This window comes from Passer domesticus, chromosome 5 (assembly GCF_036417665.1).
Source record: "Passer domesticus isolate bPasDom1 chromosome 5, bPasDom1.hap1, whole genome shotgun sequence".
In the NCBI taxonomy this organism is placed as follows: domain Eukaryota; kingdom Metazoa; phylum Chordata; class Aves; order Passeriformes; family Passeridae; genus Passer; species Passer domesticus.
The window spans coordinates 26017801-26044226 of record NC_087478.1 but is presented as its reverse complement, the minus strand read 5'-3'; the positions used below and the strand labels follow the sequence as shown (position 1 = coordinate 26044226).

The window sequence follows — 26426 nt, the reverse complement described above, 5'->3', positions numbered from 1 at the left end:
ACCAAATTCTTTAAGGGAGAAAAATAATTGCAAAGAGCTTAGGTGGCCTGACTTCTTATTTAACCAGATATTTTTAGGGGGTCTAACTCCATTAAGTTAGATTTAATTTCCACACTCACATGCAGAATCTAAATCAGACTCATGCATGACTACTCCATCAGTGCTGAATACATAGCTGGTTTTAAGGATAAAAGAAAATCACAAGAGGTCAAGCAATCACTCAGTGAAAAGGAACATTTAGAAGAGCTTGGAAAAAAGGACTAGAGATGACAATCTGTGTTCTTCATTTTTATTGAATGGACATATTCAGTATTCATTAAATTAGTGTTCATGATGAAAACTATGGTAACACCATTGATGGACACAAAAGAGGGAATTATAGAGTGAAAGAATTTTTGAAGGACTAGAGCCAGTTTACACTGTGCTACAATTTAAAGAAATTAAGTCACTTTTAAAGTAACATAAAAAATAATTTAATGGGGCCACTGCAACAAAACCATCATTACTTTCTTCATATCAACCCCACTGAGTGTCACAGAGATATTGGTCCCAATCACCCTCTTCATTTACCTTGGTTTACATTAGGTTAGTGCAGCAAAGCATCCTAGTGCTCACCTGCCTGGCACAATCTATTCAGCCACAAGTGGAGGCTGTTTATTGCCTGTACACAGCTACTTTAATATTGCTGACATAGAGAATAAAAGCAGGAAGGAAGATGTGCCAGGAAAGCTTCTGTATGCTTCAGTTGTCCACAGAAAATGGGGCAACGTTTCAGTATTCATCAGCCATGCCCTAAAATGTGTGGAGCAGCTGTGATCTACCTCAATCTACATTATCAGGATGATATACAGTCTTTGCTCTGTCTTCCCACGTGACATGTCCTTGTTTTACTCTGTGCCCTTTGGTGATAACATGTCAGAGAAAATCTTTGGGGCAGATTCATATATCAAGCAAGAAGATATTTATGAACTTCTGTTAGGTCACTTCCCTTCAGAAATAAATGTCCACAATCTTTTGTAGGCCAAGTAGTGTATTTTATACTGTTGTCAACAGCATCCTAGAATAGGCTTTTGTCAATTAAAGGGAGCTATTGTCAGAGTACCAAGTACAGATGAATTTATACTTCAATTCCTTAAAAGTTGTGTATCAGAAAATATTTTCCAGAAGAAAGAAAACGTCATTTTTAAGGCGGATAGACAGAAGAAAGAAAACATCATTATTAAGGCAAATAGACAAAAAATAAGTTAATTTCCTTTCCATCAAATAATAAGACAATAAAATTGCATTAAAGTATTTATGTCTGGAAATGCATTTCAATATAAAAATCTTATCCATTTTGGAAAATCTATAGGCATGGAATATATGAAACAGGAAAGAATTACACTGTCTTGAACATTGAATTTAACTTTCCATTAACTTATGATTAAATTATGCTGATGTGAGGGTTATTGTGCCCTTGAGCCAAAGTTTAACAGTCCACTTACAGTCTAGTAATAGAGATTTTAAGAAATGATGATTCTGTCATACTGCTGGAGTTATAATGGATATATTTGGATGACTGTTCACATACAAATGTATTCAAATGAAAAGAGCATCATATCAATCATGATCTGCAACACATCATGGATTTTTTTCTGGCACTTTATCTATTTAAATTACATCTAAATTATAAATACTGTGAATATCAGCAGTTAAAGTAATATTAGCCTAACAACAGAGGAGCTGTATAGCAGAAACATTTTGTTATTTCACTGTGACCTGCAACTTCATTGCATTTTATGATACTATTGCAAGAACTTGCCTCCCCATTTTAACTTTGTAGAGATTTCTGCATGCTTAAAACTCATTACGCTGCAAAAGCACAGACCTCTGTTGAGAGGCACATATCTTGTGCCTTAAATTGCATACTTACTGACTGCATGGCCTATAAGGCCCTGAAATAAAGCACCCAATGTTAATAATAATTATCATTTTTAATTTTATCTTTTTTCAATATTGTAGATGTGGAGCATTTAATTTACTTCACTTGTTTTGACACTTTCCCAGCTTGTATTCTACCCTAGTGATGCTTTTCTTAAACAAATATTTTTGAGGCAAAGTGGCAATGACTATACTTCAAAACTGTATCCAGTAACAGGTTCATGCCTTGAAATGAAATAATCTCTTTCCTAAGGACATTTTCTGCCTTTTCCCTATTTCCAAAATAAAAGGAGGGGGGGGGGTGTGGAAAGGAGAAAGCTCACCAAATCACAGACTGCATTTATAAAAGTTGTAGCTAAGTAAAAATGTTTCATTATATAATCTTCCCAAATAAAAGCATTTCAGTATAAGAAAATCCACAAACTTTTTAAAGTAAGCCAACATGCACTTTTTATTACATGTAACATGATCCACCCAAGTCATCAGGCAGAAACGGTCTGATTGTGTATTCCAGCCCTGCTTAATGGCTGTTAGAGACTGAAAGGATTCATGCCTTAAACATTGTCATGAAGTTTTGCCCATTATTGCAAAACATGTATAAAGAAGTTACAACACCATAGGCCATGTGTCCCTGAAGAGGCCTGAGTGGAACTTTGGACTGTGAGTTAAACTGCGTGGAGAAGACTAGTGGGCAATATTGTTCAATCTTCTCAGGTCTAGGGAGAAACAAACAGGGCTGAAGGAAAAGCTTTTCATCCACAAGAAAGCCAAATGCATCAGAGAATCATCCCTGTCTGGGTTTGGGCTGGGGTAGACCACAGCCCACAGAAGCCAGGCTAACACAGACTCCCCCCTCACAGGGGAGGAACAGGTTTCGGATGTGTGGCGTAACCTCTGGTCAGAGGCACTGAACTCCCTGACAACTCCCTTACACAAACCAGCCCACCACCCCACAGACCACATCCACAGAACAGTCATGTGAGAAGCAGCTAAGGAAATGTCATAATCCATCAAAGATCTCCCAAAGTGCTCCCTGGGGCCTTGCATGACAGGACTGCACATGATGCAGAGTGATGCAAGAAATCCAGAGTCTGCTGTGTCAACCTCCCCCCTGCAGGGGAGGTACCTGGACATTCCCACTTGGCCTGCACACATATTAATCCATTGGATCATACAGGTTTTTTGGGCCACCCTCACCACCAAGAAGACCATCTGGAGAGGATCGTTGGGACACCAGTGGGATTCACAGAGTGGTGATATTTTCTTAAACTGTCTCATCACTATTTTTCTGTCCCCCCACCTCTCTTCTATTTCTTTCTTTCTTTCTGTCTCTCTCTCTCTCTCTATCATATTTACTATCAGATAAAATCCATACTATTGATTTTGGCATATGGTCTCATTTGCACCTTAATTTGGGCAGAGGCATTTCTAATAATTTTAATAAGAGGACTGTAACAATGTCAAAGAACATTGACAGAAAAACAGTATATGCAGGTCTCACTTGCACTTCCCTGATCCAGGAATAAATAAATGTGTGAGACTGCAGATTGGCTCCCAAAGTTCTAATATTAGTTAAAAACAATCACAGGAGCACAAGAACAAAATGTCAGTCTGTCTTAATGCTCTCCCTCTGACAAGTATTCTTGGAGAAGAGTACCAGAAGCATGGCCTGTATAGAGGGATAATTTCAAGAAAAGTGCTATTTAGTATCTCCAGCCAGAGGTGGTAGTTGAACCATAATGTTAAATGTTCTCTGGTGGAGCTCAACTTTATGAATTTCTTCTTGAACCTGCTTATACTTTGACCTCCATGAGACTTGTGGCAATGAGATCTAGAGTTTAATAATGGAGACATAATGAAAACTGTTCCCAGTTTACCTTCTCCACACCATACATGCTTTTATGAACTTCCCTTGTCTTTCCCGTCATCTCGCTTTCCATTCTGAAGTGTTGTACACTGCTTTGACAGCACCCTGTGGCAATGAATTCCAGAGTTAAATAAATGAGGAAAATAAAGTCCCACTTTATTTACAATGGTACCAACTATTGTGTTATCTTCCTTTAGTCTTTTTAATTTGAAGAAATCTGCTCCATTTTATGAGTAGTCTTCACTTTTTAATAGGAGGTTGCTTCAAACCTTTAATAACATCTGTTATACTTTCCTGTGCCTGAGTTAATTGCTCCTTTCTGATAAAGGAAGTCCACAACTTGCAGAAGTTTTTAAGTTAAAGGCACATCATGGATTCTCAGTGCCATAATGATTGCTCCATTTGTTTCTCATTCCTTTTGAAATTATCCTAAACAGTATATTTGTTTTTCTCACCATTGTGAAGCATGTGATAAGCTTTTCAGAAAACTGTCTAAGATCCTGATTTTTTCTGAGTTATTTTAAGTAATTTCAAGTCTATCATTGTGAATATATTTTTCTCCATGTGCATTGCTTCTCACTTGCACTGAATTTCATTTGTCATTTATTCAGCTAATAATTTAGTATTGTGAAACTGTCCTGTCTCTCTAGGCAACCAGTTGGAGTTTCTTCTATAAGACTATTCTTTCAGATGCTGCTAACAGTAGTAAATCATGCAGACCTGTTGTCATGTGAGAGAAAATAGTTATTGTCTTTTCTGACCTGTATTCAAGAACCAATTGGAAGGTACATATATTTATCCACTTTATATCTTTAGTTGTATATTTAGAGGCAGACTGATATAAAATTAGGGTTTATTTAAAATATACATTTTAATTCTAATTATATTTTTTAATGAAATGTACACAATAAGTTAAGAGAGCTGGGGTGAGGAGGAATGATTTACTTCTTGATAAGTCAAAAGTTGCTTATTAGCTAGCAAAGCAGATAATATTTGATTTTAAAAAGACACAACATTTCCAAGGATTTGGGTTAATCCACTTCTTTGGTTTAAGAGACATGACAGACTGGCCATCTCTTGTAGAAGACAAAAAAATTTGACGTAAGAGATTATATGTCTGGAACCTGGGAGGATTTCAAAGGAGAGATTGGCTATAAAAGCTAACATGCATCACTATGACAGGGTGCTCTCTAGTAATGCAACATGAACAGCATGATAAACAAAAATAGAAAACCCCTGACAATCACCTTGTCTGGATAACTTATCACAAATCACCTAAATATGAGATAAAGGAAGAAAAATATTGTTCTTTCTCATTTTAAGCAGGTTAAGCTGAGTTTTACTTTCACCATCCAGCCCCCTTTAAACCTCTGTAGCTGTTTTGCCTCTTCTGTGTGTTCTAAGAAAAATAATTTATTCTGCATTTTACTTACTATGGACTTAGACATATGTTACATGAAACACAAGTGATATGTTTTAACAATAAGACATTCCTCACCCAAAAGTGAAATAAATACATTTTCCTAAGATGCCCAAAACACAGATTCCCAGGATGACCTTCTCAGTATACAAAGCATAAAAGGGTGTGCACATCTTCATCTACTTAAAGCAGTTAGAGGAGTTGCAGGTGGAGTGCAGCGAGCTGGGATTGGATGGGATGTGGGGAGGGAGAGTGATAATGAGGGTGATTAGTATTTCCTGTAACTATTGCTAGTTGGGGTGGTTTTCTGTATTGACACTCTGACTGGACCCTGCAAATGCCTTGTAAGTTTTCTTCAGCTACTTTTATTAATTGGATATGAGAATTTTCACTTTGTTATTCTTCTTCCTTATGATGTAATGAGGTATGTGACAGCAAAAAATCTAAGCACAAAATCATGGGTGCAATTTTTCTACCAGTAGGAAATCTGTTCACCAACCTCTACCTCATGGTTCATACTCTTCAGTTGTTTCCTAATCCTTGTAAGAGGACCTCTCTTCCCTCTAATGCTTTTTGAGGTTTTTTTAAACCCAGGTATCTCACATAAATGAGTTATTCTTTGATTCCTCCCCAACTGAGCAGTGCATCATACTTCCAAATCACCTGTTCCATATTGTGGAACATTTTTCCCATGCTTTTATTTATCCTGTTCTTCATTACATGTTTTAACAGTCTGATATTGGAAATTTCTCTCAAATACTTTTTAAGATTTAAATCTTATTTTCCTTGAACCAGCTGTGCTATAAGCAACAAATTATACCCTAATTAGAAATTGAAAGGAGTATATCATCCTTCTAAGCAAAAGGGGTTTTAGGTATACTCTTGTGTCATTTTACAGCACAATCTACTTGGAGCCATCACAATACTCAATTCCACATGAATTTTTGCTTTCCAATCTCATACAATTTCCTAGAAATCCAAAATTATCATACTAAATTATTTCTATCTGATCTGCCTCTCATCTGAAAATCCAATATGTTTTTTCTTATGTGAAATAGCTGAAATTGAACAAATAAGAATTAATATAGAAATTAGGTAGGATTTATTGCTCTACTGTTGCTATGTAAAGGTACAGCTGGATCCCATCTAGGAACATGTTGTTAAGGAAAGAAACAGGAATTATCAGGAAACTGTTTTCTTGGCTGTGGTGGGTATCTCACAAAGAACAGCTCAAACTCAGTTTGTGGTATCCATTCCTCTGAAACAATTGTACTGGTAGCCTAAGGAAATTACCTGCCTGTAGCTTTTAGGTATCTGAATTTACGTGAGATGAAGCATGTCTTTATTGACTGCTACACAAAGACACTGTAGTTAAATGAAGCGAACAGATGAAAGTGGGTCAATGGGGACAGAGGAGAAAACAAGAGCCTCTAATTCTTTCTAAGGTAATTTTAAAAATAACAAGTTTAAAAATAAAAGCAAACAAAACAAAAAATCCTCCCAGTGACTACCCTCAACATGACTCTTGTCATAAAGACTGTCACCCTATGCACATTCTGCACCCGCTGAATATCTGATCTGCTTTGCTTTTACTGGGGTTGCACAACTTCAAGTGTGTTCTGCCCTTCTCCTTTTTTCATCAGCAGGTGAACAGCAGCTCTGTTCATGCAGAGATTTTGAACTGCATGTGTTGTACTGGGTATGTGTTGTTAGTAGGGGCCCACTAACTCTGCTTCCAGGTCACAAGCAGGGGAAGTAACAGTGTTTGCTTAAGACAAAACATCTTCAGTGATTTGCTTCGTGTGGTAGAAATGTATATATTTATCATTGCATTCTCTGAACAAATTTCTGTAACAAGGGGGAATGTTTTACAAAGCAATTTCTTTACAAAATAACCTTTCTTTCTTTTCTCATGTAATTGCACACTTCCCCTCTCTAAAGAAAAAAAAAATTGTGAATAAATAGATTCTACTGGCTAACCACTTTATTTTATCCAACAGCATGCAAATCTCATTCTTCCAGCTGCAAAGCTACCCTTTTCTTTTAATCCTTACATTTTGCCTTTGGTCAGTTATCCCCAGAACCTTGCCCCATCTGTCCTTCCAGGCTCCTTCAATCTCTTAACATTACAGCTTCAAAGAGCAGAAGACTGCAGCTGGGGAAGGGATGGGAGCACAGATTTATATGCAATGTTCAACTGGTATTTAGACAAGGAATTTGCCTGCAGCCAGTAGGAGAATGAGGTAGATTAAATTAGTTTGATGTTGTAAAGAAGTGAGTGACATTTTTATATTTTAATTAAGTGAGACTAGCAACTACAAAAGAATAGGAAAGCAGGAGCAAGGAGAAGAAAAAAAGGAAAGGAAATGAAACAGCAGCTTGCAGGAAAAGATGAATAAATAAGATTACTTTTTAGATTCTGTATTGTAAAGCAGGGGATTATAACAAGATGAATATGAAAATGTGAAGGTAACAGGAAACATAAGCAGGAATTTATAATATATTTCAAATGACCTTTTTATCTTGGAGTCTGCAACAGAGAACAATCTGTCACTCAAGAAAGCTAATTTTAAAGGAGCATTCTGGGTATTATTGTCATCTAATGTACCTTGTTTAATATCCTGTTTTTTCATCAGAAGTGATATATAACAGGTCAGATTGCATTTCACTGCACATGCTGAGTAGCCATTCCTTACTCATTGAGTAGTCACACTGGTTTCAAGGAGAAAAACCTGCAAGTAAAATGCCACTCGGTCAAGTCCAGACCTAACCAAGTGTTTTTGACTGTCTATCCACTCAAGGGCCTAAATAAAATACAGAAAAGTATTCACCAATTATGCTCCCAAACTAGCTAGAACATTTTTGTACAAAGACATACTGGTGTACTTTGATGTAAAATCATGAAAATTATAGACCAGGTTATTTCTATTCAAATTTAGGTGTGTGTAGGAGATCACGGAGCAAAAAAATCCCCTAAACAACAAGAGCTTATTACTTAAAGAGGTATGAAGGTTTTCAAATGGATTGATTCAGATCTTATGTGATTAGATTTCCCATTTATTACAGTGGGATAGTACAATTTCCCAGCTATGACAAATAATATCTATTAAATGCCCACAAATGTACATTCTTTCCTTTTAGTATATTATGGTTCAGTCTTTAATATAAACTTCCCTCAGATGTCTTTTTATTCATTGTGCGTAATATTAATGCCAAAATATTATAGTTGCCCAACTAGTTTTTAATAAGATAATCCACTAGACTTGAATATTATTGTCCCAAAAAGTATGAAAGAAAAAGTTGCCTTCTAGAGGTGCCTATCACTCTCACTACCTGAATAATAAGCTTAGACAACTAATTTAAATTAATCACCTAACCTGGTGAAGTTTATGTGTGTGTTGAGTTTTGTATTTTGGGAGTTTTGAAGCATCCAACTTTGACAGACATACAAAAGAAGAAAACATACATAGCCTTTAATAATGTCTGACAGATTTCTTAATGCACTTTCTTGTGACAAAAATGTATCTCCTGTAGTGTGGAATATGCTTTTTCCAAGAGTAGCCAACTTCTACTCCTCACATAATCTCTTTTTTCACTCTCAATGCAGAGATAAATTCATGGATCATGACTTTGACCAAAGAGGTACTAGAAGTGACAACCCTGTTATTTGATCTGGCTTTTGTCGCTCCTTTCTCTTTACCAAAATGTATTGTCATTCTGTAATTCTTATTGCAAGTCATATCTCTGTATGTTTTCTTGTGGTTGGAATCATGAATTCAGAACATTCTTCTTTAATCAGAATATGTGTTAACTTTTACTCAAAGTTGAATTGTCATTGTCTTTTCAATGTGTCACAAGCTAGACTGTAAACACTGCAAGCTTTTCTTTTAATTTCATTGTATATGTTAGGTACAGAAACAGAAAATTATATTTAATTTGGAGCACTCAATTATTCAGATTAATGGCAGTGATGTTTTTTAAGCTAACATTGTTTATTCCCCCAGCTAGTGTATTTTTATACTTGTAATTTCCTTATTCATGCATTGTGTCTGTGTGCTTGGCTTGTCCTTACAAGAGGATTTCTGTAGAAATCAGAGTAGTGTGAAGTGCTAATGGCTTTCCAATTGATTGGACTTGAAACTAACTTTTGAAGTATTATTGGAATCCAAAGCTGTTCTACCTCTGTAAAGTAGCACTAGTGGTTTTGCTGGGTCATAAGCATGTGATTATTTGAATATTCCTGAGTCAATTTGTAATTTTTTTTGTGCAGAATTGTCCCTTGTGCATATTCACACAAGGAAGAAAATCATAACACTCATTTGTTATGGAGGGCTTTCTTTTCCCCACTGTTTTCTAATTACAAAGTGACGGCAATTGGTTTTGACTAGTAAATATATTAGTTTGAATAGCAGCAATAACAAAGGTGTTAAAAGAATTCTTCTGTATGCTCAAATGGGAGAAAGGCATAGTGTTTTACTACTCTGTAGGGAGCTTTAACACCTGTTTTAAATGTAAAGCTGCAGCGAGCATTTTAGCAGCTATCTGAACTCTGGAGAACAATAAAGTGTATGTAAACTCACTTGAATAAGTTCACAACCTAAAGGGAAATAGTGAAAGTGAAAAAAAAAGAAAAGTGAAATGTCACTCCAATTTCTACCATTTCTAAATTCTCACAGATGTTACTTGTGTTTAGGAAGTCAGATCACCTTACCCATGCCACCTAATTACTCTCTAAGCTAAGCTCTTTCCTTTTAGAATCAAATGAAAGCAGACAAACAACTTTAAGCACTTGTACAATTTGAAGTGTAATTTTATACTTCATTTTATAATCCCTCGGGAGAATTCAGTAATAGAAATATCCTTCTACAATGCATAATCTTACTGGTTTTCTCCTTTTCATTGTCTTTCCATTTGTGTTTACATATAGGATGGGAAATTGTGGTGCGCAGACATACCGAGTTTGTTAAAAGCTGAAAATCTAATTGTTGTGGGTTGATTCCAGTAGGAAACTAAACACTACAGTCTGTCTGCCAACAGACTAGCTGGGGAGATCACACAAGGAATTAACAACCTAAAGCTGCTGATACACAGCTAGATTATTTTCATACATTTAACTTGAATTCCACTGGTCTTGTCACATTTGTGTCATCCAAATTGTATACAAGATAAAAATAGCTTCCATAGAAGCATAGACTCATAAAGGTTAGAAGGGACTTCTGAGGACTGTCTAGTCCAATCTCATTTTCAGAGCTGCTCCAGCCAGAGAAAGATGCTTAAGAATGTTTGTGGTGTATTGACCCTGGCTGGATGCCACTGCCCACCAAAACTGTTTTATCACTTGCCCCGCTGGCTGGACAGGGGAGAGAAAATAGAATGAAAGTCGCATGGGTTGGGATAAGGACAGGGAGGGATCACACCTGTTACCATCACAGGCAAAACAGACTCAACTTGGGGAAATTAGTTTAATTTAATGACCACCAAATCAGGGAAGGATAACGATATATACAGCCAAATCTCTAAAAGCACCTTTCCCCCACCTCTCCCTTCTTCCTGGACTCAACTTCAGTTCTGAATTCTCTCTCTCCTCCCTCCCAGAGGCACAGGGGTAGAGGAATGGGGTCTGCACTCAGGTTATTGCACATTGTCTCTGCTGCTCCTTCCTCCTCAGGGAGAGGACTCCTCACTCTTTTCCTCTGCTCCAGCATGGGGTCAGTCCCACAGGAGAGAGTCTTCCACAAGCCTGTCCAACCTGAGTCCTTCCCATGGGCTGCAGTTCTTCACAAACTGCTTGACTCTGGGTCCCTTCCATGGGAGGCAGTTCTTCAGGAGCAGACTGCCGCAGTGTGGGTCCCCTGTAGGGTCACAAGTCCTTCAGAAAACCTGCTCTGCCGTGAGTTCTTCTCTCCATGTGCCCAAAGGTCCTGTGGCTACCCTCTTGTCCATACAGCCCAGTATGCAGCTGGCCTCCTCCACCTCAGGGGCACCCTGCTGACGAAGGCTGTGTGCTGTCTATCAGCACTCCACGAGGACTTCCTGCAGTTGCTTTCTGTTCCATCAACTCCCAGCTGAAAACAGGGTGCAGGTGCCTTTGATGAACTTTCTGAGATACCTGCCAGGCTATTTCTCCAGCCTGTATAGGTCTTTCAGTACATAGAAGACCTGCTCTCTACTGGTGTAACCCACAAATTGTTATCACCTCAGCCCATGGTCCAGGCCACTCAAAAACATGTTGCATATTATCAAACATTATATCAGTCCCTGAACATATATGACCAGGTATCAGTCAAGGATTTGGATCCCCTATCTCACTATTTTGATCCCAGAAGGCCAACCAGTTTTCCACCTAGTCATCCAGTCAATATTTAATCTATATAGTCCCAAATGTACTACAAGATAACAGGTTGGATGTCTTGCTAAAAGCAAAGTAAACAGATTTACATACTGCAAAGTCCCCTTCTTCATCACAGATGAAAAGCTGTCCATTTCATTAGACTTGTTCTGTCACTTGAAAAATCACAAATGCACAGTCTCAAAGAAGTCTTCTCTTTAAATCTTAAAAATACCTTCTTTGGTTTTCTCTGTATGATAGGAAAAAATTGATAAAAAATAATTTCCTTCAGTTTCAAATCACTTTATTTAAGGTAATTGACATTTCAATACATAGGGTCCTGCTATGATATTGGCAATTATGTCATCCAAAAAAATTTAAAGTAAGTTATACTATGTGAACTATTTTTTTAAAGCTTCTAATTGAAAAATATTACCATTATTTCTACTAAGTATAAAACATACAATAATCCTGTAAAACTGATTAGAAATTTTCCAAGAATAATGAGTTTCAGTATCTTGCAGTATTGAAACAGATGTGGCATTAAATATTTTCAACAAATTTTGGTTAAATACTTATTGCCATCTTGAAAATAATTTACAACAAACATTATTTTATTTTCATAAATAAAAAACACTACTTTTTTTCTGTGTGTGTATATGCAGTAATATATTTTTATCTTTTTCTTAACTTTTTAATCAATAGTATAAAGCTAGTTTTGGAAGTCTAAACTATTATTCACCCAACAGATTTAGAATTCTAATGTATTTCAATTCAGAGAATAATCTTTTTTTAATACTCACCTTGCTAAAATTTTATGTTATCTTGGACAGCCCAATGTTGTACAGTTTTCATTGTATAGTCTAAGAAAAAATGTGTAACTGTGTCTGAAAGCACAGTCAACCAGATAACCAGTGAATAATGATGGCTGAGATTAATTCATAGACATTTATAACTTGGCTTTTGTTAATTATTCAAAGCATCTTTAACCTTAAATGTGTAAGCTTGAAGTGGAAACAGAGGCTCTTTGATGGATAAGAGTAACTGGAAAAAAACAGGGCCAGGATAGAGAAGGTTCTTTCTAAATAATGGTAAACCAGTGTTATTCAGTTTAACCAATGTACTGTCAAAGGTGAAGACTAAGAAAATCTGGGTGAGAAGGCCATACTGGTGCTTTTAGTTAGAATGAAAAATATTAACTACTATTACTATGAAGAGTATATAATAATAGACCTCTTTATTCAAACTACTTTTTATATGGAAATTTTAGTATTAAACATTTCATGTGGAAATTTCCATGTATCCAGATACAAACTGAAATACATGCTGACATATCATTATTAATTACATTGTATTTAATCTAATTGTTTTGTTTGCTTTGAAATAAACAACAGCATTTCTGTTATCCAGTCAACATCTAAATGGTAGAAAATTTTAACAAATTGCCAATGACCTTCTTTGTTAATTTACCATCATTTTTTTAATATCTGCAGCAGCATGATCTGATAACTTCAGTAATTTCATAGGCCACCGTAACAGTTTTCCTGTTATATTTTATACAGCATACATTTCAAAATTCTAAATATCAGTAATTTAAAACTCTGAGGTACATTCAAGAACAACTCCTTTTATTTTATTTCTTTACAGATATTGATGATAATGATGATTGTTGTTGTTATTGTTGCTACTATTATTAATAATAATTATTATTAATCATTATGGCTTTCCATTTCAACAAAAAAAGTGTTAGTATTGGAGGGTTCCCAGTTATCTGCACCTATCAAGAATCATCTGTACTTCTTCTAAAAAAAAAAGGGAAAAAAAATTATTTTCCCTGAGCAAAAAACTTCAAGTCTACTATTAAATGCTTATCATATACCTTTTTTCCCAGATGAATTCTCCAGTTTCTGCTCTCTTTCCAGTTGCAGATTTCCATAAACTGTGGCTTTAATTACAGTTTTTTTCACAGTCTTCTAGGAAATTAGATAGCTTAACAACATTAGCATACCAAGGTAGAGAACAGGAAAAGGATGTGTTCGTAATAGGAGATCTAAATTTAAATATCCCTGTTACATGTCTTAGAGAGACAGGTGAGATGAGAGAGGTTAAAGAACCCATAATAATCACAATAATCTAGTCAATACATTTAATAGAGTCAACAGGTAAATTCAGGTCCTGCTAAGCTGCCTATAGGTGTGGAAAATGCTTGCAGTGGTGTCTGAGGTGCCCTAACAGAACTGAAGCACCCACTTGACTCTGCCAGTCATGACAGAGCCTCTACAATACCCACGTCCCTCTGGCACAGCAGCTGTTGAGCAGGCAGGATGCCCTGAACCATCATGACAGAAGCTAAAGACCTAGAAGCCTGCATGACAGAAGCATTTAGTCACTTGAACCCAACTTCCCTGGCTTAGAGGACGTATCTGTTTTCTAGGGATAGATCTTTAGCTGCCACTGTATTCTGTGGCATAAACATAGACTTTACTGTAATTTGATTCACTGCTGAAAAGCTACAGATGCCATTGTGATGCCAAAGCACAGCAGATGTCACAGAATGACAGAACATTTGAGTTTGGAAGGAACTGGTTGAGAACATTTAGTCCCTCTCCCTCTTCAGGTAGGGTCAGATAAAACTGGTTGCCAAGGACCACATCCAGCTGGGCTTTGAATAGCTCCACAGATGGAGACTCCAAAGCCTATCAAGAAATCTCTTACAGTGTTGGATGACTTCCAAAACAAACAAAAAAAAATGTTCTGTGTTATCAGAGTTTCATGTTTTTCAGTTTGTGCCATTATCTCTTGTCCTGTTGGTGAGCATTCCTGGGACAAGTCTGGCTCCCTCTTCTTCACATCCTCTCATGATGTGTATATATAAGCACATTTGGAAAAGAACTACTCCCTTCCCTGAGCTTTCTGTACACAGGCTAAAAAATCCAGCTCTCTCAGGATGTCATTGTACAAAAGTTGTTCCAATTCCTTAATAATATTCTTATATTTTACAATAATGGATAAGTCATAAAGTCTGGTCTTTCCCCCTAAGAAAACAATGACAAATGCATATCTGATGCCCCAGGCTTCTGTACAGTAACTTGGAATTTTCTCATGAAAGATTATAAAAGGGAGGAAAAAAAAGAGCTGAGATTAACAAGTATCTCACATAATACTAAGCTCTTTTGCCTAAGCAACAACAATTTCAGAGCACTGCTTACAAACACTGAAAGGGAGACAGCTGAGGTAGGATTTAGTTCTCTAAACACAGAACCAAGTTGATTTCCTTTGGTGACAGTACTTGGCTTACAGTTATGCCTTTAGAAGCATCTTGTGTTACCCATTTATCCATTAGTGTAGCTGATAATCCAAAGTAGTTCTTTCAGTTAACATAGGATCCCAAAAATGTATCTGCTTAGCCAAATTACTTTTTCTCCTAGCTTGTGTGTAGGTCTCTTATTTCTTCATCTCCCTCTGTGTTTAGTTTAGAAGTCTAAAGAGACATCTAAACCCATTATATCCTTATAAAACATGGAGTTTACAGGAGACACTATGGCAAATAAAGACCAGGTACAATTTTCAAGTGTACCAAAAATGGTCCAAAATTCTTATCTGTGAACAAATGAATTTTTGTCCAAGGAAATGGTACCTCAGAAGATTATTCATATCACCTACAATGATCAGGTGCTCAGAATATTCCTCTGGCAAGGCATGGTGCTTCAATGACATATATATGTATATACACACACACACACACACACACATATATATATATATATATACACACACATATATATATATATATTTCATTGATCACTGGGAGACGTAAAGATGGGGTTTTTTCTGTGGCTCTAACTAGATGATGGCAACAGTTTGAATCAACCCTCAATGAATGGAATAAGTATTTTAGCCCAGCAACTGTCATGCTAGGGCTCCACTGTGTCACATTGGGGTTTAGAATATTTCTCTAGTGTTAAATGCAGAGTTGTTCCTAGTTCTGTGTGTGGAAAACAAGGTCAAGACATAAATATTGTGATCTGATAACTAAGTAACCATTGCCAAACATAGAGAAGGATCACCCTGGAGGATCTAGCCACATCATAATGGCTTTGTTTTGGTGATGTGGAAAGATATACAGCAAAAGTTAAACTTTATATATTATCATTTGTCTCCTTCAATAATAAACAGCATCACATAAGACCTAAAATCTATAATGATACATCTTTTACATTAACCAACCGATGTTTTAGATCAGTCATAGGAATTACCACTATTGCTACAAATGAGACAAGAGTTAGGATCTACTTTAGATTGAGTAATATATTATTTGATATCTAGAGTCATATAATAACTAATCGGCCATGGTTACTGAAAGATTTTATCATCTGTATTTTTATTTCTATTTTTTTTTTATCTTGCTCTATTTTGTAATTTGCTCTAGGATAATATGTGGTTTGTTGAGCTGATAGTTTTACTGATACTTTGCTGCAAAACCAAAATAATCAATAAAAGTATATAAGGAGACAACTAAGACTTAGCCTAAATCAGAAAGTTTTGAGTGCAAAATAACTATTATATGTGAGGGATAAATTACTTGAAGTTGTCATGATTATGCACTTAATGGAGTTTTGTACATGAAAGATAATGCTGCAAAGAAATGTTAAATGATGCCAGCAACATAGCTTTAAGGTAAGCCAGGAGTTACTTGGGGAAAAAACAAAAGAAGCCATAAATATATTGAATGATTTTCTAACTGTATTTTGATATGGATCCTCTTCAGTGTGCTTTATATTCAGTTACGGATCTTTGGGAGTAATGGAAGATGCATGAAGAAATGCAATGCCATTGAAATGGAACAAGAGCAGAGTTCAGTCTCTGATCAGGGACTTAATTATCACCTTTTGGATTGATTGAGCCCCTATTTCAGTATCAGTCAGTATTTGATGTGCTTCTAGATGTACTGAAAAGTCCCTCCTGTAGGCTGCTAAAAAGATTTGGAAGTCTAGCAGTCATGCCTGAGAATGCAAATTAAACAAAATGGTTGAACAAAAAGAAACATATCATTTCAAAAAGGTGAAACAAAATGTACTACTCATTGAAATTCACTTGCAGACACGTTTGTGTGTTTTGTGAGCTCCTGAGATGGAGGCGCATTTAAGGAATGTATGAAGTACATGGAGAAAATACAAAAGGACCATTACTTAACTTCTACTCAAAGTATATGGAGAGGTATTCTACTGTCTCAAAGACTTGGAGCCCAGACCTCTCATTAAGCTATAACAGCTTTTTGGTTATCAAAGTTGTGTTAGAAATTAAAAATTGCAATGAAAATATTTGTTTTATATTTTAGAGTATTACTCCCAGAGGGTCTGATTTAAAGGTAAATTGTGTGCATTTCTATCTCTAAAATATACTCTCAACAGAAATAGTACATACAATGCATGCTTTGGTATCATTTTTAGGGTGTTTATGTGTAATATACTATATTGTTGGCAAATAATGCCTTGACATTTTAAAAGAGTATTTTTTTTCATTTGCTAAATGTGACTTAAGGTCTGTTTGGGAATACAGTCACTCCTTTTCATGCCATGCAGCAACAAAATTATTGGAGAAAATAAAACACATTGATGTTCTAATGAAATGAGAGTGCCGTGTGATCTGCATGAGGAAGCAGTATTGAAAATGCATTCTGAATTATCCTATGTAGCCCTCATACAGTCACATAGTTCATCATCAGACTTTATCTGGAAAAGACAGGAGCTGAAGATATTAAAATTTAAAAGGCACATTTGCAGAGAATATGTAATGAGTTCAAGAAAGATGATTGCAGTCAACTATTATACAGAACATGTGTAATGAAAAAATCAGAACATATTTCAGGAATAGATAGAAAGAGTAAAATCTTTATTAATACTCATAAAATCTAAGTGTCAGAAAGCAGCATAGAAATCAGTGAGATTAAGCAAAAGTCAAAAGGCAGATGGCAGCGATTTCAAATGCAGATATGGTAGCATAAACAGAAGAATGTACAGATCTTTAAAACAAGCAGAGCAAGTAAAGGCATTGTACAATGTGAGAAGTTGGCAGTTGTAAGTTCACAAGGATAGGGAAAACAAAACTAAATACTATTCTTTCCATAATAAACTAAATAGGAAATTCTTATACGGATTAATTTTTTGATGTAGTGTAGGAAGAACATGGGAATTAATTAATAGAAATATATATTTAAATAGGAAAGAACAGTATAAATAAACATCTAAAATGAGGAGCAAATTTCTGTTGCAGTTTGAATGTATTCCATTAGATTTTCAGTAGGTCAGTGGAGTTCCATTACCTACACTGGACTCAGGCCCTAGCATTTAAATAATGTGGCTGTATTAAAAAAGCAGCATTTTCACCACCAAGTGATATATAGGATCTGCCATCCTGACAGTACAGGTGTAGATTGACAGCTGCCTTTTCCTCTTTCGTAAGTTTATATCCATTAAATATATTGCTTGTTTTCAAGGATTTATTTAAAAAAAAAAAAGTGATGTATCTCAAAAATAATGTGGAATCATTAAAAGGAACAAATATTTCCTTTGCATATGGAAAAAGAATATTAAAGAAAAAAATCAATATTAAATATGAGCATGGTAATGCCAGGAAACCTAAATTCTTCCTTGTTCAAGACTGGCAAGAGTAGTCTAAGTAACGTCACCTTTAAGTTTGTGTACCAAATGAAATTCATCAAGCAGCTCAGAATTTCCCCACCACAGAGCAGAGTTTTGACAAATGGAAGAAATTTAGCGGGCCTATGTCAAGATGTGTAAGTATAAACTTAATATAAAAAGTAATATACTGAAAAAAGAAAGCAGCAAATTCATTATAAATAAAATGTTACAAACCAATATCAGCAAATAATACAGGATTTGATCAGGAAAATATCCCAAAGACTCTGCCTGGTTATGAGTACTTCAACTATTTTCATTTTTGCATGATACTTGACATGGCAGATTGATGCCTTGGCTGCATATTTTTTGACAGTATCAACACAGGCAACCCAAAATGCTCATCAGGAGGACCTGGCAGAGAACATATGCAAGGGAAAATGTTGAATATGGACAGGCAAGCTGGGCCTTTCATTTTGCTATGGCTATTTTTGCAAGTGATAGATTGGGTCAGATCCTGTTCCAAAAGAAATCAAAGGATAAAAGTCCCTACTGTTTAATAAACAGGAGAGGTTTTCTCATCAGAAGAGCCACAGAGATCAGGACAAAAGTCCCTTCTCCAGAAACTATTACTAGACAGGTGTTTTTTTGTGCACTACTGAAAATATTGTAGAAAATTCTTCAGTTCATAGTTTTCACCACTAAAGACTGTCAAAGCCTAAATCACATTACAGATATAAAGCCAAGAAATGAAGGATATTATTTCTTTGTTTGGAAATATGGTTTGAAAAATATCTGGATAAAGGGGTAAAGGTCACCTTGATCTTTGCTTAGAAAGGAGATTGGAAGGTGAAGATCAGTTTGAATTTAATTCAGTATCATACTGGTAGCATTATATGAAATGCTACTTGGTATATAGTTATAAATGATATCTACTGCTAGGATGTGTAAGCAGTAAATTCACACTTGTAAATCACTCTAGGATCTAAAATTGTGAGTCCAAGTTGTAAAGCAAAATGCAAAGTTTCACTGAGTTCTGAGCTGAGGAAGAGAATGGTGAACTCCCCAATATAAGAAATTGAGATCTGTGGGAAAAACTTGATCACTTTACTTGGTTTGAATGAAACACAATTCATATACCATTTTCAGAAAATAAAAGCCTCCAAAATCTTGGTTCATGGAGAAAATTGTTGCTGGGATGGAATTCTATCAGGTCTGAAATGTCTACTTTCTTTAGCAACAACCTGGCACCAGATTTCTCTCAAACATTAAAATCAATGGCAAAAGCTCAGGCTTCACTTCATGCACCATAGGGGTAAAGCTAACAGGCTCTCTCCACCTTTTTTTTTTTTTTAGTTTAATTTGTAACTGGAAGATAAATTCACTGGCATGTTTTGTTTTTTTCTTGTTTCTGCAGTGACACAAAGTTGCTCTGAAATCATCTGCATGATGACAAAGAGACAAAAACTTAGTTTGTGTCAAGTTTTGGCAGGTATGCTGCTTCTGTACTGCTGAAGGACAGTGATAAGCCTGACCCTGTGTTTCTAGTGATTGTGTCAGCCTTAGGGTTTGTCTAACAAAGACTCAAGAGTATATATTCAACTATACAGCAGCATACGAGGTTGTGGTAAGTATCAAAAATAGTGGAAACTGAAAAGAAACATAATAATCACTTCATTAAGTGTTTCAGTAAAGCACAAAGAAATATTCTGTTCAGTTATTGTGAGATACAGAGAAGTTTTTTTCTTTTTTCCTCCAGTTTTATCAGTACAGCTACCTGATGAGTTTGTTTCTTCTGAAAAGCGTAAGCTAAGTTGTACAAAAATATGTTACGTGAAACTGGCAGCAGAGCTGATCTATTTCTCAATGTCATTGACAGGAAAACTTACTGAGAACTTCAGAAAATTTTTCTATGAAACAAAGCTACTTTATCAATAAATGGAAAAGGTGCTTCTCAATAGCAATTTATAAAGTACTTTTCCCATTATCATTCCTTAAACTAAGATAACATTTATAAGCATCAGATTAATAATGATTCCTAGAAGTAGGCTTCTGAATAAATTATACCTATTATAACATTGCAGAGAAAATTATTCTGAAATACTCAATAAATTATTTAGTGGCAACATTAGACATCGTGGTTCAAGTGATGACTTTTAAATAGCTTTCAATCAGGAAAATTTCCTTTGCAAGAGGATGTGCCATCTTGCAATTCACACTACTGTGTGACAAGGTTTTCAATCCCAAATGTTGTCAAGTTAGTCAAATAGGTCTGTTATATAAAGCAAAATTACACTTGTTGTTAGGCAGGAACCATATTAGGTATGATACTACATATTCTTACTTAATTTTTTTTTTAATTTAAAAGTATACACATCAATTAGTTTATTATGTAAAATCAGTTAAAAACTTGGGGCATTTAAGAATTTTGGCAACAACATCAGTTTTGATTTTGTCCCAAGTGATCATAGAAATGGAATAAACTTTATATTTAGCCTTTCTGTCATTAACATTCATTGAAATTTCGTTCATAAATTCTCTTTCGAAGAAATTAGATTCTAGTTTAGCATCTCTATAAATGTTATGATTACATAAACTACAGACAGGTCAGGGGAACAGTATGTGTAGCTCATCACTGTGACTACTGTGACAACAGAGGTAGTATCTAGCCACCCTTACCCTCTTTAAAACTAATTGTCATTAAGCAATTCAGTTTGCTTCTATGAATTATTACTATTAATGTGCCAAGAATTTTGATTTTTAGGTTTTTCATTCAACCCTTGCTGCTTTTTAAAGGTTCTGCGGGAAATTGCTTTTGGGGCTCTTGAGCACGAATAACACTTTACAGCACTGCTGCCTTGTCAATACTGCTTAAAGTACTCACCATTTCGGAAGGAAGTGATACAGAATGACAGGGAAAATCAGGCCAATACACCTATCTGCACACACATCAGAATTGTGTTTTCCCTTCACTATTGGACAACAGACTACCCCAAAACCCAGGAGAAATAATATGCAGACAATGAAAATGAAAGTCAGATTAATCCCACTTGGCACTATAAACAATAACAGAAACTGGTGAGTTTTTTGTTAGTACCACAGGCACTAGTGAATTGAGCACTTCAAGATAATAACCTGCTTGGTTTCCTCTGAAGGTCATTGGCTTTGGCATAATCATAACAGTTCCAAATGAAATTAACTATGAACACTTTCATTCTAAACCAATATATTGGGTTTGGGTGGCCAGGTTTTGGTAACAGAGGGGATACAGGGGTGGCTCCTGTGAGAAGCTACCAGAAGTTTCCTCCATGTCCTGTAGAGCCAATTTCAGGTGCCTCCAAGATGGATGTGCTGTTGGCCAAGGCTAGGCCAATCAGAAGTTATGGTAATTCCTCTGTGATAACATATTTCTGAAGAAGAAGGAAAAAAAGTTTTTGTGTGACGTAATTGCAACCACAGAAGAGAAGGGTGAGAGCACATGAGAGGGACATGTCTGCAAACACCAAGGTCAACAACAGAGGGAAAGAAGGTGCTCCAGGCACCAGAGCTGAGATTCCCGTGCACCCTGTGGTGAAAACCATGGTGAGTCAGGCTGGCCCCTGCAGCCCATGGAGATCCACAGGGATGCAGAGACCTGCAGGCCCTGAAGGAGACTTATGTCAGAGCAGGTGGATGTGGGAGAGGAGGCTGTGAATCTATGGGAGGCCTGTGCTGGAACAGGCTCCTGGCAGGGACCTGCAGACCCAGGAGAGAGGAGCCCATGCTGCAGCAGGTTTCCCAGTAGTATTTTGTTACCCCATGGGGAAACCACATTGGAGCAACCCACCTTTAAAGAAGAGTTGAAGAGTGACCCACATTGTAGAGGTTCTGGAGGACTGCTGCTTGTGGGATGGGGTCATGTTGAAGAAGTTCACCGAGAACTATCTTTCATAGGTGAGACCCCACAGTGGAGCAGGGGAGAGACTCCTCTTCCCGAGCAGAGACAGAAACAACCTGTGATGACTGTAACCCCCATTCTTGGTCTTCCTGTGCTGCTGGGGCAAAGAGATGGAGCTGGGAAGGAGGAAGGGATGGGAGGAATGTGTTTTTAGGGTCTTATTTTACTTCTCATTATACTGCTCTGATTCTGCTTGTAGTTAATTCAAGTAATGTCTCTAATTCTGGCCTGTTTTACCAGTGACAGTATTTGGTGAGCAATCTCTTCCAGTCCTTATCTCAAATCATGAACCCTTCAATATATTTTCTTTCCCATCTCTAGTTGCAGAGGGGAGTGATACAGTGGCTTTGGTGGGTGCCTAGAATCAAGCCAGGGTCAACCCACTATAACCAAATATTCATAACATGCTTTTAATTAATTATATAGAGTAATAGAGCATACTAGATTCATCATGCCCCATTATGTAAATTATTTTGGTTTTTTTCACTTAATATTTATTATATATATATATATATATATATATTTCATTTCCATTACATACAGACATTTAAATTATGCATATAATAATTCATACATGGAAGTAGTTTAAGATTTTCATTCAATTCAGTATGTATATTTTCTTTTAGAAAATTTTAAAATTTAATTATTTTTTGAAAACTTAGAGTTAATAGAATAGCTGTGTAGAAGCTTGAGGTGAAAGGATTATTAGTTAAGTGGTTAGAGCATAGCACTACTAACCTCATGGTTGTGGGTTTGATCCCTGTCTGGACCACCCTTTTCAGAGGTGGACTTGATGAGCCTTGTGGATCAACAAGTAAGAATATTTTGTGAAAGTCTGATGATTATATAGTTATTACTGCTTGATACTCCAGATGGTACTATTAATTAATTAATCAATCATCTATATAGTACTAAGAACATAAGTGGCATTGTATGAAAAATAACTTCAATGTGCCGTGGAGTTCAAAATAACACACCATACAAAAGAAACAAAGACAAAGCATGGGATGCATGGGAAACTGCCGAGAGAGAATAGTGGTAAGTAATCCAGGGAAGATTGCCTAGAACAAATGAGTTCTCCAAAAGGGTTTGAAGGAAGAGATAAAGGTATATGGTCTGTTCACAGGGTTGCCAGAGACCTCTTGGGTCAGCTCCCTGCAGACAAATCAAATTGAAACCACTTTCATAAACCCTCAGAGTTCTATCTTTAAAGCATTTTGGGGGTGAATTGCCCTCAGTACTTGTACCTGGAAGACTGGCCCAGAACTGTGCTCTGAGAGTTAGAACCTGTCTTCTCATTCCAACTTCAACTTACTCATAGAGGTTGATAGTCACCTGTTCCTATGGCAGTCAGATCTTTTATCTTTAAAAACAGTTTTCTCTCATATGCTTGCCACCATGACATAGTCACACACAGTAATATCTTCCCTCATATTTAATTTTTTCAGGATTAATCTCTTATCCTGAGATTCAGGTTCCCCATCTCCTTAAAAAACTCTACATCTTCGGATATTATTTCAGTTCATTTTTCTGCAGTATACTGACAAAAATGGAACATGACATTAGATTTGAAATCTAAATCAGACCTTTAAAATGGCATTCTGTCAATTCTTTTCCTGGGAAAACCTCTCCAGATTCACTAAAGTCACCACTGAATTTTCTCTGTGGTAGGAGGTAGCCACTCTGTAATCCTGTCATTAGTTAGTACCACTAGCCATTTCACAGATGAAGTATCTCCTAGAAAAAAATTATTTTTGTTATCCAAAGCATTAAGCTGATTCAGCAAGAGGACAAAATCAGCCTACAAGAATACTGTCAGATGCCAGTGATATATAGACCCAAAAAAACCCCTGAGATCTGATGATGATTCCTTTGTATTATATGCACAACTGCAAGCAGATGGAGGATTCTGTTACCTTGTCCAAAAGCTTCTTCATCTAAAGGTGGTAGGAAACCAGAGTTAAACCCAGAAGAATCATTATATGCAATTTTCTTTTAGCATGATAACATATTGAACTGGTTTTTTCTGACTTTTTCCTGTTGGGATTTTATGGTCTGCTAGAATCCAGACACCGTTTTCACCAACATGAAACCTTTCCATTGCAGGACTCCCTTCCTGTCTTCATCCTCAAGGAAATGTTTTCCTCTCTAGGTTCTGCATACCTTCTTTGCAAAGTTGTTGTTCCTTAAAGAAAGAGGCTCTCACATTCTCTATTCAGTTCATTTCAGTAACTAGTTTCCCTCAATGCATCTGAAAATCTCTGTCTAATATTTAATCTTAGTTACTGGCATTCTCCTCTGAGACTTTTATTTGTTTTGCACTCAGATCCTAATCTCCTTGTAGATGTTTTCAGAAGTCACACTTTTGGCCCAGTAAAACTCTCCTATTTGATTTTTACCCCATTTTTTTCCACTGCTGGTTTCCTAGACTTTAAGCCTGTTACCTCAATCGTCTCTACTGTCTCATTGGAGGGTAGCAAATAACTGCTTTTTGCACTCTGTCACACACTGAACTGTTCTGTGCTATTCCAGCACAGGATCCCTTGCAGTCTCTTGTAAACTGTGAACTACAGCCACACTACCCTTACTAAACACAGCTAAATCCCTGGATCTCACCCTTACAGTGGAAAACACAGAGATTGGACACAGAGAGCAATGGAGCATAGAAAACTCATCACAGTTCCATGTCCATTCATCAAGCTGTCATTGACATTTTCACCTATAAGAAATAAAGAAATGAAACAAGATAGATTGGGAGGAGAAATTCTTCATGGCTATTGAAGATATATTTAAGAGAACACATAGAGGCAAGAAATTTGAGACAATTTGATGATCCCACACATAACTTGGTTATTTCACATTAAAGTTCAAATTGTCATAAGAAATAAAATTATATAGAATACTTCCATTCATGGCCATAAGTGATCTCTAGTTTATCACCTTGTTTGGGATGGCAGTATATACATATTTAAGAGCTTCTTTCATGTGCAAATGTGGAGTTTCTGCATAAATAAATTTTTAACCCTCTAATGAGATCTTGATTTGGACAGAACATTGCAGGAATTTGTTCCAACCAAACCACAGTTGTAAGCCTTCTTCATACACCTGTGTCTCTGGTGTGTCAGATCATTTCTCAAACATTAATGAACTAACTGTTTTTTAAGGCAGAATGACTTCACTGCAAAGCCTTCCATAAATTACGCAGGATTATGAAAAGGTCTCTCAAGTCTTTGATCACAATTCAAACTAAATGGGTCATTTAAAATGTATTAAAATATCAGTTAATTTAAGTTAATTTAAAGTTTTGATTTTTGCCTTGTTTTGGTTAAAGTCAAACACAGAAACATCAAGTTACTGAAAAGAATTGTGATTTATTCACCATTTGATTGGAAATACATTCCTGTCATGCTACCACATGTCTACTGACATGATGTGTATTACCCTATTCAGTGTTTCCTATTAGAAACAAGCTAGCAATTGCACATATTGTTACTAATTTTAAGGAATAACACATGCTAGTAGATTTATCTGTGATTTTGATTGTGCCAGCCAAAGGTTACAGATACTTCTTTCAGAGATTTCTAACACCACTCCTGGAGATTTATGTTCTATAATGAGCTGAATTTCAGCTTTGCAAACAGAACAGTACTAAGTATTTACTATAAACCTCCTGGGTTTCTTTCAAAAGTTTGAAATGTGTATGGAAGAGTATTTGTTTTATTTAACAAGCCTAAGTTTACATATATATATATATATATATATATACATATACACACACCCGTACAGTGCACACCTACTTTCATATTACCACCACTCTAAACAAGGGAGAAATTCAATAAGGTTTCCCTCTAAGGATCTAAGGAACCCGCTCACTAAGGAATGCCTTAGTCTATCAGTTCTTGATTAAGGAAGGAAATTTATTCTTTCAAGAGATTTGGGAAGAAGACAAGATGATGCCTCAGGCTGCCCTGTACAGAAATTTTGGCACCTGTTTTTCACTTGATTGTTTATTTTAGATTGTCATGAGAACTTTACTAGGTATTTTGTGTTTGATCCTTTCTAAGACAAGCAGTGTCCTAGATATTTCGCAACTTCTAATCTTATTGTGTGTTTTAGTGTTTGTGAAAATGTTAGTAACGTTTTCCTGGACAGCGTCCCATGGAAGAGAAAAATCACAAATAGCACAGTTAAAAAACCACCAATAATGATATATGAGCTTGGTCCTTATGTTTGAGAACTTTCCTGGTCTTGCTGGTAGTGACCTATGTTTTCCATAAAAAAAGAAGAGTAAATATTAATATTGTAAATATTGTATC

General features: G+C 36.1%; 1 long non-coding RNA gene across 1 annotated transcript; it reads left to right on the top strand.

Annotated features, from left to right (window-relative positions):
• The first annotated feature begins 5494 nt into the window (after window positions 1–5494).
• On the top strand, window positions 5495–25928 carry LOC135301293 (uncharacterized). Its single transcript, XR_010363034.1, has 3 exons — window positions 5495–5551; window positions 19591–19800; window positions 20970–25928. It is a non-coding gene; the product is annotated as an uncharacterized LOC135301293 (long non-coding RNA).
• The last annotated feature ends 498 nt before the right edge of the window (window positions 25929–26426 follow it).